Source organism: Phocoena sinus, chromosome 21 (genome assembly GCF_008692025.1).
Source record: "Phocoena sinus isolate mPhoSin1 chromosome 21, mPhoSin1.pri, whole genome shotgun sequence".
NCBI classification, from domain to species: Eukaryota; Metazoa; Chordata; class Mammalia; order Artiodactyla; family Phocoenidae; genus Phocoena; species Phocoena sinus.
Window position 1 is genome coordinate 32311742 of NC_045783.1, and position 15822 is coordinate 32327563.

Sequence of the window (15822 nt, forward strand, 5' to 3'; positions counted from 1 at the left end):
GGCTGCCATGTTCCCTCAGACCTTTTTCTGATTTCTAAATCCCAGTGATTTATCTCTTCTGATCCCCTCCTCCTTTCCCCTCCTTCCTCTTTCTCTCTCTCTCTTTCCTTTGCTTATGACTCCTGTTTTCTTTTTCAATTTTCAATATTAGACCCTCTTGATAAATATTCATAAAACTGTCATTTTCCTCTTGTAAGTTAAACTATACTGACCATTGAGCCATTTCAAGAAAAGGAGACATGAAAGTCTAACCAAATGGAATAAATAAAATCCCACCCCTTTGCCTAGATTGTCTAGAGAAGAAAAGAAGAGCAGATGTTCAGTTTTAAAGGATTTTAGGCTACAAGTTGTTTGTGAGTGCAGAGTGACATAAAGGAATAGTAGGTGGGTCTATGGAACATTGTCTTGATTTTTCTCAGGAGTTGGTTTGGGGGGTTATTCTCAGGTAACCTCAGCAAATGACTCCTTGGTGCTGAAATTCATTAACATCAGTCCCATTCTGAAGCCTGTACCATGAATGTCTGAGGGGGCTGGGTGACAGAGAGGAAGAAAAGAATGATGGAGCCAACATTTCAGCTTAAATCTTCTTAACATCAGTTTTATTGATACAAAATGTCTGAGTGATGGAGTTTCAGAATCCAGCTCTGCTTTTTAGCTATTAAAGAACACTTAAGAAGGGCTAAGCTTCCAGAGGAAAGCTTGGAAATCGACACAAGCTCCTTAAGACAATCTCCATAGCCCAGGATATTGAAGGGCTGGAAGAGGATAAATGTGCCAATGTATCTACAGCAATATCACTGCTGTGACTAGGAGTGGCCTTTAATCTTTTTTTGCCAACTTTCAAGGCACTGCTGGGCTTCTGAGATCCACAGCTTCTATGAACTGGTGTTCTTTTCTTGGTCCTTCCCTCTTGACTCCATTGGGAGCAGCATTTGGCTAAGGGAATATGGTCCTTCTGCCCTTGTGTCGGTCGCAGTGCAATGACCTGGTCTGTGAGAATAAGAGCACAAATGTGGCAGATTTGTAAGTGGATGTATTAATAAAGCTAATAATCAGCTTCACAGAAAGGCCCAGCTGGGATTCTCCATCTTGACTGATTAAGGAAATATTTCCTGAGGTTATGAAGTACATGCAGAGCTTCTCCAAAACTGGGAAAATTCTACTGGACTCTTCACCCTGATACTAAAGGTCTTGAGAGGTGGGGGGCGGGAGGTAGTCATCAAGAGAAGTGTATCAAAGAGCCCTGACCAATAGGACATTTTAAAAACCAAGATCAACAAAGAGAGTGTTTACTGTTCAATACGTACCAATGATGGGAGATGGGGACTCTAAGAGCACAGCACCTGGTACCCACCAGGGCTCCATGAATATGGGTTGAAGAATGAATGAGGGGGTGAGTGAATTGTATCACTGGCTTAAACCTTTGGCTCATTTAACATGAACTTTCATTTCCTGGAGTAACGCATTGTATGTTAATAGGGGGAAATGATTTCCTTTCTTAACTTTACGTTTAAAGGTTAGGAACGCCTCCTAACATCACATCTTTGTAAGTTCCTGTGCACACAGACGACAACACACACAAAGCTACTTCCAACTTTTCCAATTTATTTCCTCAGATCTCTTCACCAGGTTTGGAGGAGCTCCTAACGCTGCCTAAAATCACCTCTGGGTAAAAGACTTTCTCAGGTCATCCTGGAAGGACCCCTTCACGTCATTGCTAACCTTTTACTTTATTTTCATCTGATCGGTGTCAAGGCCATTGATGCTAAGAAGGGTTAGTGAGGAGTTGGAGTTTTAGGGAACTATCCTAAAATAGAATGTGTTTGTATTAGTCAGCTTGGGCTGCTGAAAGAAAATACCATAGACTGGGTGGCTTAAAAACAGTCATTCATTATGTCACAATTCTGGAGGCTAGAAGTCCCAGATCAAGTTCTGGCAGGATCGAGTTCTGGAGAGGTTCTCTTCCTCATTTGCAGATGGCCATCTACTCACTGTGTCCTCCTGTGGCAAAGAGACAGAGCTGTCTGCTGTCTCTTTTATAAGGGCACGAATCCTATCAGATCAGGGCCCCACCCCATGACCTCATTTTGCCTTCATTACTTCCAAAAAGGCCCTATCACCTACAGTCACATTGGAAATTGGGACTTCAACATATAAATTTTAGGGAGACACAATTCAGTCTATAGTCATGATCTTTTATCTTATTGGAATAGCGTGAGTGTAATTCTTCCTGAAGGTGGAGAAATGGAATGTATGGCATCCCAATATCTTATACTTTCCAAGTTGTATTTGTGTGTGGCTTCTGGAAATTATCTTCATTTCCTTTCCTCATATTTTAGTTTAGCTATCAGTTATGACTCTAAGCCAATCTCTAGCTTCTAACAGATGCTTTTTCTTCAGCCTCTTCTTTTTCTTCTTGCTGTCATCACCATTAAATTCACTAATTTTTAATATTAGAACATTTTTTTAAATATAATAGGACAAAACCCCTACTATTTGTACATTATGATACGTGATGCCTGCACCATTTTTTGCAGTCTGCTGTATCCCTCCCTTTCATGGCCTCCAACTGCATCTTCCACCATTGAAGCACCCTCCAGAATCCCAGGTCTGCATACTTCCCCTTGAGTGACCTCCTGCTCTGAACCCTGGTGTGACTGGCCCTCCCAAGCCCTACAACCTTTCCCTTTTCCACGTGAGCAGACGTGCAGGATGACAGAGCACCTCATCCACCAGGAGATCTCTGTGCAAGAAAGTAGGTGCTCAATAGATGCTTATAGAAGGAATGACACGTCTGTTGGTCTGACATAATGGCCACTCTCAGAGCAGGTTGAAAAAAAAGATGTAACTAGTTGACCGGTATTTGGCATGTTGTTTTTAACCTGGCAAGAGCTGAATTAGGAATCAGAGGATCTGGTGTCGATTCTCAGCTATGCCCTTTTCTATCAGAGCAAGCAACCTTGCCTGAGGTTTAGTTCCCATAACTTTAAAAGGTGTATCAATTCCTATCTTAAAACAATGTTAGGAGGATTATTACATGAGCTAGTGTATCTGAATTCGTCAGCAAAGTGCTGGATACAAAGCAGTTCTCAGTACATGTAATCTCAGCCTGTCGCAGGAGAACAATGCATGACATCCTGATCATGTATTTATAGAAGTTTGCTGGACTGTTTACTACATTTTAGGTAAATTCTCCTTGATTGAAGTACACGGCTACAAAGTAAATTATGGTTCCTTCCTTATGAATTATAAAATAGCTCCTCTTAAAATGACTGCTTGAAAGGAATTTTGCAGGCCAAAGATGATAGTGATTTCCCTTTTTTTAAAGAATAGCAGTAAAACAAATATGTTAATCTTTTAAAACAATTCAAAAGACAGCGTTCAGGAACAATGCATTAAAGAAATAAAATAATAAATACAGTTTGGCACTTTAAACAATTATCAAAGTTATTTTAATCTGACCTGATTTTATTCTCCCAAATATGAAACTTGACGTACATACTTGTGTGTATCCATATATAGATATTGGCACAAAGGCTAGTGTGAGGCTTAATGTACAACAAGCATTTCCATTAAAGTAAAAAACAAAATAAGTATATCTATGGTAACCATTTTTATTTAACATTGTTCTGGAGACACTAGCTTATACAACTATATGAAAGAAACATGTACGAATTTTGAGGGAAAGGAAGTACAACCATTATTATGTGTGTGTGATATATAATCGTATGCTTAGAAAATAAAGTTACAAGTACTACAAAATTTTAAATGCATAAAGATGTCTGGTATATAATTAATATACCAAGCTAAATAATTTTTGTATAATTAAAAATTAGTTGGAAGATATAATGAAAATATAGTAAGAGTAAAGTTAAAATACTTGGGAATTTACATTAAAAATGTGTAACCTGGGGCTTCCCTGGTGGCACAGTGGTTGAGAGTCCGCCTGTCGATGCAGGGGACATGGGTTCGTGCCCCGGTCCGGGAAGATCCCACATGCCCCAGAGCGGCTGGGCCCGTGAGCCATGGCCGCTGAGCCTGCGCGTCCGGAGCCTGTGCTCCTCAACGGGAGAGGCCACAACAGTGAGAGGCCCGCATATCACAAAAAAAAAAAAAAAAAAAAAAATGTGTAACCTGTATGTGATTAAAATTTTTAAATGCATTAAGGGACACAAATGAACCGTTTAATGAACAAAAGGCATGCCATGTTCTTGAGCAGAAATATGTAGTATCACAAAGATATCAATTCTCCCTAAGTTAATCTGTAAAATAATGTGCATAAAACCTACAGGACTTTTGGAAGGAGAGAGGCAAATAAACAAACAGGTTCCATTCTGTACAATAAAAAAATCAACAAGAAGGAAGAGTGAGAGTAGGAGTGGTTTTTATTTTGTTTGTTGTTGTGTGTTTTTTTTCTTTTGAGGACTTATCTGCTTTAAAACATTTTGTTTAATTTTTTTTATTTTTAACTTTTTATTTCATGCTGGAGGATAGCCAATTAACAATGTTGTGATACTTTCAGGTGCACAGCAAAGTGACTCAGCCATACAGATACATGTATCCATTCTCTCCCCCAGATTCCAGACTTCCCTGGAGGTCCAGTGGTTAAGACTCCAGCTTCCATTGCAAAGCGCACGGGTTCGGGTTCGATCCCTGGTTGGGGAACTAAGATCCCATGTGCTGCATGGTGCTGCCAATAAAGAAAGAAAGAAAAAGAAAAATAAAAGTTGAGCCCCACCAATGGATCATTGAAGAAATCAAAGAGGAAATCAAAAAATACCTAGAGACAAATGAAAACAAAAACACGACGATCCCAAAATCTGCGGGACACAGCAAAAGCAGTTCTAAGAGGGAAGTTTATAGAAATACAATCTTACCTCAGGACACAAGAAAAACTACTATTAAAATATATTGTAGGGCTTCCCTGGTGGCGCAGTGGTTGGGAGTCTGCCTGCCGATGCAGGGGACACGGGTTCGTGCCCCGGTCCGGGAAGATCCCACATGCCCCAGAGCGGCTGGGCCCGTGGGCCATGGCCGCTGAGCCTGCGCGTCCGGAGCCTGTGCTCCGCAACGGGAGAGGCCACAACAGTGAGAGGCCTGCATATCGCCACAAAAAAAAAAAAAAAAAAAATATATATATATATATATTGTAAGCTATAAGAATTAAGAGAATGTTGTACTGTTTCTTGACTATACAAAATAATTAATGGCTCTAAATAGAAGTCCCAAAGTAGATTCGAATTTATGTTATAAAGGTAGCATTTCAAATCAATGTAGTAAACGTGGCTTATTTTATAAATGGTACTAGGATATCTCGGCTACTATCTGAAAAAAATAAAGTATAATCTTTAGTGCATATTTTACATGAAAGAAACTTCAGATGAATCAAAAATTTTAATGTAATAATGGGAATACTAAAAGTAGTCGAAGTATACTGTGAGGAGATTTTGTATGACAGATTTTAATGGGGAGAGCCTTATTAAGTATGATAACAAAATCCAAACACAAAGAGAAAGATCCACACATTTGTTCACAACAATAAAAAAGCTTCTGAACTGCCAACGGGGGTGGAGGGAGAGGGGAACAGGGGAGGTGAGAGGCACCCAGTAAACAAGATCAGAAGGCAAGTAACAAAATGGAAGTAAAATTTGTGAATAGTGGTACAGAGAAACAATGAATTGCCTTAATATAGAGAGATCTCTTGTAAATCAATAAGAGAAAAGACCAGTAACTGGTAGGAAAATGAGCAAAAGAGAAAAACAGAATATTTCTGCAAAGCCTCTTAAACATAAGGATGTTCAATACAACTGAGTCTGAATAGAAATGAAAAATACAACCAGATATTTTTCATCTACCATAATCGCACCTAGCCTAAAAGTGAAAAACGTTTGATAGGGTGTGGGCCACGGTGGCGAGAAACAGGTACCCCAGTCTTTGTAATGCTCTAGAAATGTAACAAAATGTAAGACACATCCTCTTTGTCCTCACAATTTCATTTCTAAGGATTTATACCCCAGATAGATCCCCTTATGTGTGAAATGATGTATGTACAAAGATATTTATCACAGTATTATTTGAAATAGCAAAAGAGAGGACGTGACCCAAATGTGCTAAATAAATTCTCGTACCTCCAGACAATGAAAGACGATGCAGCCATTTAAAGAGAAAGAGGCGACTGGATGGGACCTGATGTGTTAGCAGCCCCCAAGGGATGTTGCAAAATAATAAAAGTAGGATGAAGGACGCTACAAATAGCAGAGAAGTGTGTAGTTATGTATGGTCCTGTCCACATATGGGATGCTCTGGGGGGCACATGGAGACCTGTTGGCAGTGAGCCCGAGGGAGGGGACCTGCTTGGCTTGAGCCAGGAGTGAGAGGGAGACCACTTTCTGAATCTATAATATACACTATTGTTTTAAAAAATAAATAATGTTTAAAGCTCTTGACTTTGTTCTTTTCTTTAATGCAATCTTAAAGGGAGAAAAGAACATTTAAAAGGCAAATAGTATTAGGGAGATATGGCCAGAGACCAGAAAAGTAAATGTTACCTATTCTGCTTCTCATCCACACAACTACATATTCAAAAAATAATATTTAAATGAGTTTTCTGCATAACAACTATATCCCTGTGACCGTAGGGAGATTGCCCCTCCTCTGCTGGCCTCAGTTCCTGCATTTTTATAATGAGATCATTGGACTGGTTGCTCTGCAAGTTCCCTCCAGCTCCAGAATTCTATAAAACACTACCCTGGTCTTTCCCTGAGGTCATTTTATTAACTTGCTTCAACATTAGCCCACAAATTAGGGATTACCAGCTGCTGACTACTGCTTGAAACTTCCTCTTCATTTAAATAAAATGGTTCCCTTACCAACCTTTCTCTTAAAGCCAAGCTTACAGTAACAGACTCTATCGGTGTATCTTTTTTTACTAACAAAGCCTGTTTTCGTATACAACCCAATTTATACCATTATCTGTTTTCTAAAAGCCAGCCTTCTTTCTGGTTCAAAGGATGCCTAACCGAAATTTAAAACATGGCAAACTTTACATCCAAAGGGGAGTAATGAAGTAGTTTCACTTCATAGGTTTTCTTTTTAAGGCAAGACCATGCTCAGGAAAGAATTTTTCACTTCCAGTCAACAATCCGTTTGCAAAATCGTCCTCTGTTCTCTTTTCTGAAAGGCACCGGGGGCCTAGGATATGCTTCTCCACTGGACCAGAGGGGTTTCTAAAAAGTGGGTCTGTTTCCAGGGGCCTATTTAGCCAGTGGGTTCATCATCCGAAACCTCAGGTTCCTTTTCATTATTCCTGCTTGATCCTGCCTTTTGATAATTTCCAGTTATCAATTTCCACTGTTGTCTTATTTTCTGCTTTAGTGACAAGTTTGAGGGAGAGTTTCTTAAGTCACTTGACCAAAATATATTTCGGAGCATGGAAAGAACATAGTTTGGTTTTTTTTTCGTAAAAGGATTCAAAATCTTGTTCACTGACTTGTTAGTTGTGATGTAGTGACATGACAAATTTCTCAGCCTGTTAGAGGCTTTAATTTCTTTTTCACAAAATGTAAAGAATAACATCTACCTTGCGAGGTTTTTTGCAAAGATTATAAAAAATACGTAGTACATAAAATAGATAATATATGTAACATGAAGAGTGTATATTGTATATATATAGATGTCAATGAAAAAAATGTTGCCTGCCGTATCAGTAAACAAAGGATGTTGCAGCCATCAAGCCATCACATTACAGCCACCCAGATGGTGCACCCTGAGGAGACTCAGGATGGAAACAGGATGCCCTCCATCTAGCAGTCAACTGCTACAGCCTCCCTGATGGTGAACCCCGGGGGAACTCAGGATGAGAACACAGGATACTGGCCCACATAGCTGAGGTACACATCAAAGGAATGATTTTTGTGAGCCCAGACTTCTGCATCTTCCCATACATAGAAAAACACTAAAAATTCTTAACTCGAGATGTCTGGTTTTCTTTAATTAACAGTAATCTCTCGATGTTCCGACTACCTGGTCTTTGTTGCAAAAACTCCTAAAGTTGATGGCTTCTCCCTCTCCTTTTTGGATCAGTCTGTGTCCCAGGCTTAAGCCCTCAGTTTTGCCCACCAAATAAAACATATTTCTCAGCTATGAGGTTATGCATTTTTTTCAGTCAACATAATATATATGTTAAATATACATATGTATTATATATATGCACAAATATACATACACATTAGTGTAGGGGGTAAAAACATGGACTTTTCCTTGTTATTTAACCACTCTGAACCTGTTTCCATTTCAGCAAAATAGACATATTAACAGGTCCTAAATCACAGTGTTGTCAGAAGGACTAAACACACAAAAAGCACGTACCCACTGTCTGGCAAAGAGTTAGGAGCTCAACAAATGTTGTCCAATGGCAAGGCAGCCCTTGAGATACCAGCAGTCAGTACGTGGTGGGTACTATGATTATTGTTCATTTCTTTCAGGGGCAATCTGGAAGCCCAGAGGCAGAGGTTTGAAGGAATTTTAGGGGTCCACGCAATACACCCAGGAGGGAAAGACACAGGTCCCCTGAGTGGGGTTCAGGGAGCACCTCAGCAGTCCTGGAACTTCCTGCTCTCTCAGTTGGGAGGGTCTCAATGCTGGGCTTTGTATTTTCAAAAGATGGCCCAGGCCTTCTTCAGAGAGGAGGAGGTGATGGACAGCATGACGATGGCTGATAAAGGTGTGGGATGATGAGCGGAGAGACAGCTTGTACCAGAAACATCGATACTCAACCAATGCCTGGCTCTACTTTCTCACCTGTTTATTGATGACTAGGCTTTATCTAGTTTCAGGACTAAAGTAAAACACAACGATTCGAAATAGAGTCACAGATGTAGAAAACAAACTTATAGTTACCAGGGGGGGAAAGTGGGGAGGGGAGAGGGATAAATTGGGAGATTGGGATTGACATATACACAACACAACCTATAAAATAGAGAGCTAATCAGGACCTACTGTATAGCACAGGGAACTCTACTCAGTACTCTGTAATGACCTGTATGGGAAAAGAATCTAAAAAAGAGTGGATTATATGTATTTGTATAACTGATTCACTTTGCTGTACACCTGGAACTAACACAACACTGTAAATCAACTCTACTCCAGTAAAAATTTAAAAAAACACACACAAGGATTCTCCAAAGATCTTATGTTTGGACCTGATTCCTAGATCTTCTTCTGGGAACTGGGGGTGGGAGGAGAGAGAGTAAAGGAAACAGGGGGTGGGGGGGGCATTGGGAAATGAGCGCTTCATGGTGGAAGCACTGAAGCACCACAAAAGAAGTTCCATCGATCCTGGAGAAATCCCCTCAAGTCCCCTCCAGGAAAACTTCAAAACTCAGGGCTGTCGATTCAGCGTATCTGAAAAAAACAGAGCAGATGGACGCCAGGATCCCCCGTTGGGATCCTGCAGCTCCATGGCTGCGGCCCCAGCAGCTTTGAGGGCAAACAGCTCACTCCAGAGTATTGATCCAGCCACAGCAATGTGCAATCTGCTTTAAAAAAAAAAAGTCTGTTTGAGAAATAGACCCACAGACACAGAAAACAAAATTACGGTTACCGAAGGGGAAAAGGTGAGGGGAGGGATAAATTAGGAGTTAGGGATTAACAGAGACACACAGATTATGATATATGTAAAATAGATGAACAACAGGGTCCTACTGTACAGCACAGGGAACTATATTCAATATCTTGTAATAAACTATAAAGAAAAAGAATCTGGAAAAGAATATATATATGTATGCATGTATACGTATGTATGTGTGTACGCATAACTGAATCACTTTGCTGTACACCTGAAACCACCAACAATGTAAATCAACCATTCTTCAATTTAAAAAAAATAATAATAATTTAAAAATAATTTTAAAGTCTGTGTATGTACAGCAACTCTACCCCGTCAAGCCGGGAAGAGGAACAGCAGTAAGTGTAGACAGAGGCAGCCCACCTCATTGTCTGCAGCAGCAACTCCAGACATGGCCAGAAGCCTTTTACTGCCTGAGAATTTTAGCTTATGAGGGAGAAGCTTTTCAACTCAATTAGCATTTAATGGTCCTGATGCTCAATCACAGGGATCAACTGTGAAGTTACTAAAGCCATTACAAGGGCTGGAGTCGCCAGTTGAGTTTGAAATGTCAGTGCCTTTCCCCTGACACCAACCCCCTTCCCGCTGTCCCTCCCAATCAGAGGTCCTGATAATCTGGTAACGTTTCACAACAGCAGGGAGTCATCCTTCAGTCTTGGGATCAGGGACTTTGAAATACCCAGGGAGTCAATTACAGCTTGGCTCTGTCCCTGGGAAAATAAAGCAGCAACCTAGAGGTGGAAGGAATTGGGGTCCTGGGCAACGCAGGCAAGTGAGTTCCAAGACTCCTTCTCCCAGATGGTGCCTGCATCCGAGGAGACCACAGCCTGTAGGGTTAGAAGGAAGAGCCTGGGAAGACCCAGCTCAAGGTTGCTATAAGCAAAAGTGAATATGAATGGAGAATTGTCTAGAATTAGAGGAGGATTGCAGGAATGTAACCCTTTGTATTCTAAAGATCTGAGAGTGAATTGGTAGGTAGGTAGGTAGGACCTTGGCTAGTTGTTAATCAATACCCATTGGCCCTTTCTCTTTGCTGCATCCAGGTTCCCTTCTACAGCCCCCTTGTCTCTGGGTGGGGCCCTGTGACGAGCCCCGACCAGTGCACCATGTGCAGAAGTGGCTCTCTCCTCTCTGGGCAGAAGAGGCGAAGAGCGTGCGTGCCTTCTCCAAGCTCCCTTCTTCTAGCGTGGGGCTCTGAGCACCTGAGGAAGGTGACACCACAATATGGAAGGACCCTGAGTCCCTCACATCTGCAAAGAACAGAGTCCCCCACTCCAACCCTAGCCAGTAAATCGAGCAAAAAATAAAACTTTAACCTGTATGGATGAAGAATGTCGCCTGCCCTGTCAGTCAACAAAGAGTGTTGCAGCCATCAAGCCATCATCAGCCCTGGCAACCATCCCCGATGGTGCACCCGGCGGGGATCCAGGCTGGAGAAAAGCAGGATGCTGGCTGTAGATAGTTAAAAGGCACATCAGAGGAATGATTCCAATGAGCCCAGACTCCTGCCTCTTCCCATACATAGAAGAATGTTAAATTCATTAACTTGAGATGTTTGGTTTTCCTTTAATTAACAGTAATCTTTTGATGTTCCGAGTACCTGGTTGTTTTGGGGTTTTTTGTTTTGTTTTGTTGTTTTGTTTTTGCAAAACTCCTATATGTCCTGGTTCCTCCCTTCCCTCTGCAGTGCAGTCTCTCAGAGTGATCTGACACTGCCTCCTGGGCTTAAGTCCTCAGCAAGTCCGCCAAAAAAAAAAAAAAGATTCTCAACTTTTAGTTGTGCATTTTTTTCAGTCAACACCTGCTAAGCCACTGAGATTTTAGGTTGTGTGTTAGTACAGCTACCATCAATTACCCTGACTGACAAAATGACATAATCAGAATTACAAACAAAAATATCCATCATATAAATATATATATATATATTTATAAATAACTGAATTAACTGTCCAAAAAAGGGAGCTGGTTAGATAAAGGATGGTACACGATACAGCCATTAAGACACGTCTTTAAAATGATGCTAATGACAAGGGGATATGACAGAAAGTGAACTTATTTTTTAATATACTGCAGAGTAGTAACTAAAAAGTAATTGTAAAATAATTTAAGTACTTTGCTTAGAGTCTTTGAAGGGGATTTATGGATCACAGATTTTGTTTTTAATTCTCCCTTCCCCTTCTTACCACAGCACTTGCTCCCACACTTCCTTCTTCAAATATTCTCGCACAAAATCCCCGCCACTAGCTTACTTACCTCTGGCCTCCCCTTCCTTTTTTCGCCAATACTGTGCCCCAAAACTAAAGGAGAGTCCACCATGCAGAAAAGGAGGAGTAGGTGGGAGGAGGGCAAGACCGCTAACAGTCATACATCAGCAATGCTCACCCATAACCTCCGGCAAAAGGAACTTCATTTTTCTACATCTTTCCAGAGTCAGAATCGTGCTCACCTCTGGCCCAGGTTCAAAGGGAGCTCTTGTCATCAGAGAAGAATTAAGGAGTCCTCCACTGCCTGTGAAAGTAACTGAGGATGCTTTCTGATACATTGCAGGCAGGGAGAGAGCATGTTTATCTTAGTCAAGGCCTCTTTCATGAAAAGAGGTCAAAGTTACATTAAAATGAAGAATCAGAGAGTTCTTTGATTTTTGAAAGAAATCATTAATTGCATGACTTTTGCTCAGACTGCATGTCTTATCAAATCTGGAGCTCATACTTGCACGTGGATGTATAATACGAGAGTCCCCACGAGATCGCTCTTCCTCTGCAGCCCCACGTTTTTCTAATCACTTTGGCTGGTGACAGTGGTTTTTTTCCTCTACGTGAGTTGGATGGGTTGGGAATGTGTCACTTTGAAAAGAAGATGCCCTAACACCTGTCCATAAAAAAGGCAGAGTTCTGGTTACCTCAGCCCTCCCATCCATTCTGGGCACCCACTCAGGGCTCCAGAATGATCTTGTTGGCTGGGCCTTCACAGTAGATAGGTGTGAATTAAATGACAAAGCTCTGGGCTGCGTCAGACAAGGGGGCAAATCACAGTGTCTGATAGGACAGGTATTTTGTCTGTTTTTAAATTTCTACACAATGGGGGATCCTTTTCTAGGCTGACCCATCTGGAAGTTGCTTTTCCCCCCAGGTATCAAATTTAGCCTCAACAGAACATGGGCCTCAGAGATGCCACAATCAGAGAGACCTCAGAATGAGAAAAAGGAGAGCGCTGTAAACCTGGATCTCAAGGAGGACAGAAGCAGCCATTCTGCAGACAGCAGGAAAGGAAAGCACAGAAAATGACTCCACTTAAAAGAGAAGTTTGAGCTACAACAGCTCCAGGGACTTGAATTCTCTCCAGTTAGTAAATACATAGTTTGCACCATCTTACCACAGAATAATCTGAGATAAGATGAGAGACAGGGTACTAGAGATCGACAAAACCTAGATTTTGAGTGAGGAGGCCTCTGAAATGGGCGAGAATAGAGACATCTGCACTCAATACAAAAAGCTGAGAGTTTTGTCCACCCTTGTGAGGAAGGTGAGTATTAAGAACCTCAGTAAAAATGACTTAGAGTCTTCAATTAACCCTTTTGTTGTCTTAGTAAAAGTGGAGGGAGATAAACAACCTTAGTAATCGTGAATACATCTGGATTATGGGTGTGTCACTGGCAATGATATTATAACCGTTCATGGAGTATTACAATGGGCTGCTCGCTGTCAAGGGCACTTTCAAATGTTGTGCTGCTCTGCCCAAGCGCACTGCAGTGTAGACGTGATGAGTCCCACTTCACAGAACATAAACTGAGACTCAGAGAGGATACATGATGCTTTATAACACCAAATACAGAAAAATTTAAAGAAAACAATGTCCCGTAGTCAAATCAGTACTGTCATTTTAATCACTTTTTCTGCACTTGTATTATTAAAATTTTAACACAATGAAATACTCCATCTAGCATTTTGTGCCCTGCTTTTACACTACATCTTCCCGCCATTAAATATTCTTGGAGAAAATCATTTTTTTTTTTTTTTTTTTTTGCAGTACGCGGGCTTCTCACTGTTGTGGCCTCTCCCATTGCGGAGCACAGGCTCCGGACGCGCAGGCCCAGCGGCCACGGCTCACGGGCCCAGCCGCTCCGCGGCATGTGGGATCCTCCCAGACCGGGGCACGAACCCGCGTCCCCTGCATCGGCAGGCGGACTCTCAACCACTGCGCCACCAGGGAAGCCCCGAGAAAATCATTTTTAATGAATGAACTGTTTTCCTTTTTTAAACATCTTTATCGGAGTATAATCGCTTTACAATGGTGTGTTAGTTTCTGCTGTGTAACACAGTGAATCAGCTGTACATATACATATATCCCCATATCTCCTCCCTCTTGCGTCTCCCTCCCACCCTCCCTATCCCACCCCTCCAGGTGGTCACAGAGCACCGAGCTGATCTCCCTGTGCTATGCGGCTGCTTCCCACTAGCTATCTATTTTACACTTGGTAGTGTATATAAGTCCATGCCACTCTCTCACTTCGTCTCAGCTTCCCCTTCCCCTTCCCCGTGTCCTCGCGTCCATTTTCTACGTCTGCATCTTTATTTTCCATTCTTAAGTTGGCCCATCAGTTATTTAACCAACCCCCTATTGTGGGATTTTTAGTTAGCTTCTAGTATTTTTTCTATTACACTACTGGCTGAGATGAATATTCTTGACCATAAATCTTGTACATAAATTTGACTTTCACCTTAGGATAAGATCCTAAAAGCAAAATTACTGGCTCAAAGTGTATGAACATGTTAAGGCTGTTGATACACAAATTGCCCAATTACCCTCCAGAAGGTTCGCACCAATTTCCATCCCCATGAGCAGCAGCAGATGAAAACGGCCTTTTCCTTACATCCTTAGCAGCCAGGTTTGTGCGTTTTTAAAACTTGCTACCAATTAGATGAGCAAAAAAAAAAAAAAAAGATTTATAACTTGCATTTCTTTGTTAGGTAGTGAAGTTGAACATCGTTCCGTATTTATTGGGGATAAGCTTCTGTTCTATTGTGAATGCCCTGTCACATCTTCCACCCGTTTATCTCTCACTGTGTTGGAAGATGCTGGGAGGCAGAACCTTCTTCGGTGCCTGGTGTGGTTCTACTCCTGCTGACACAGAGTCCTCTCTCAGTGGAAGATGGTTGCTCCTTAGTCCTGAGTAATGTCAGCACCCCTACAGCCTGCCATGGGCCTCGAAGTGATGTCTCGGTGGCTCTGGAGGAATTAAATTCAGGTCCCTGGATTTAGCAACTCGCCAGCAACCAGAACTGGTACTTCAGGGCTAAATGACTCTGCAGTGTATCAGTTCTCACGAGCTTGACCTTCTTCCCACCTTTTCACGCAGTGACTGAATCAGGCCAAGCTGCGGTGGAGACACAGCTTCGTCTCTCTTCTCCCGGGAGTGGGACTGAAAAGCCAGTACAGAGCAGATCATCCCTGCAGACACCCGCTGGGTGACCCTGGGGCACAGCAGGAGGGTGATGGTCCTCACCCTTCCTGGAGGGTGGAGCCACGTTCCAAAAATAGATGCAGGAAGCACGAACCACCACGGGACAGCCCAGGTGAACTTGACCTCAGCAGATGGAATGAATAACCCCTCCTTTCTGCAAGTCACTGGTCACCCTGTGCCTCTCTCCATTGGTGAGTGGTTCCTTCTGGCTTGAAATCACTACTGGTGATTTACCACTGCTGGTGGTTTACATTGTTGTTTCCCCCACTAGAATGTCAAGTTCAGGGCATCTAGTTCCTCTGAGTGAAACCCTTTGTAGTTGCTATGGGTGAGCGGGTGAGTGAGTGATAACTGAACAGAACAGTTTCCCCAGCACTTCCTCCCCCCAGCGCTTCCATGCTGTTTCCAAATGACAGGTTTCCACACCTCCGCCCACCCCCCACCATACAACCACAGAGTCTTTGAAGACATTTCTCTCTCTCCCCATATGCCTGGCACACAAAGGGGGATAAGTGCTAATCAAGGGAATGAATGAACCAAACCTTATCTGGACCACCATAACGCCTACTTGAGCTCATCTTTCTTGAAGTTCTTCCCTTAGGAGACGTGTAAAATGCAGCGGGATTCTCCACCTGTTCCCCGTGGTCACTTGCGCTAGATGGAGCTTTGCAGTGCTCTGTGCCGGCCGTGGGCTGCCGGTGGGACACTGTGTGACAGCTGCCTGCACAGGACTTCG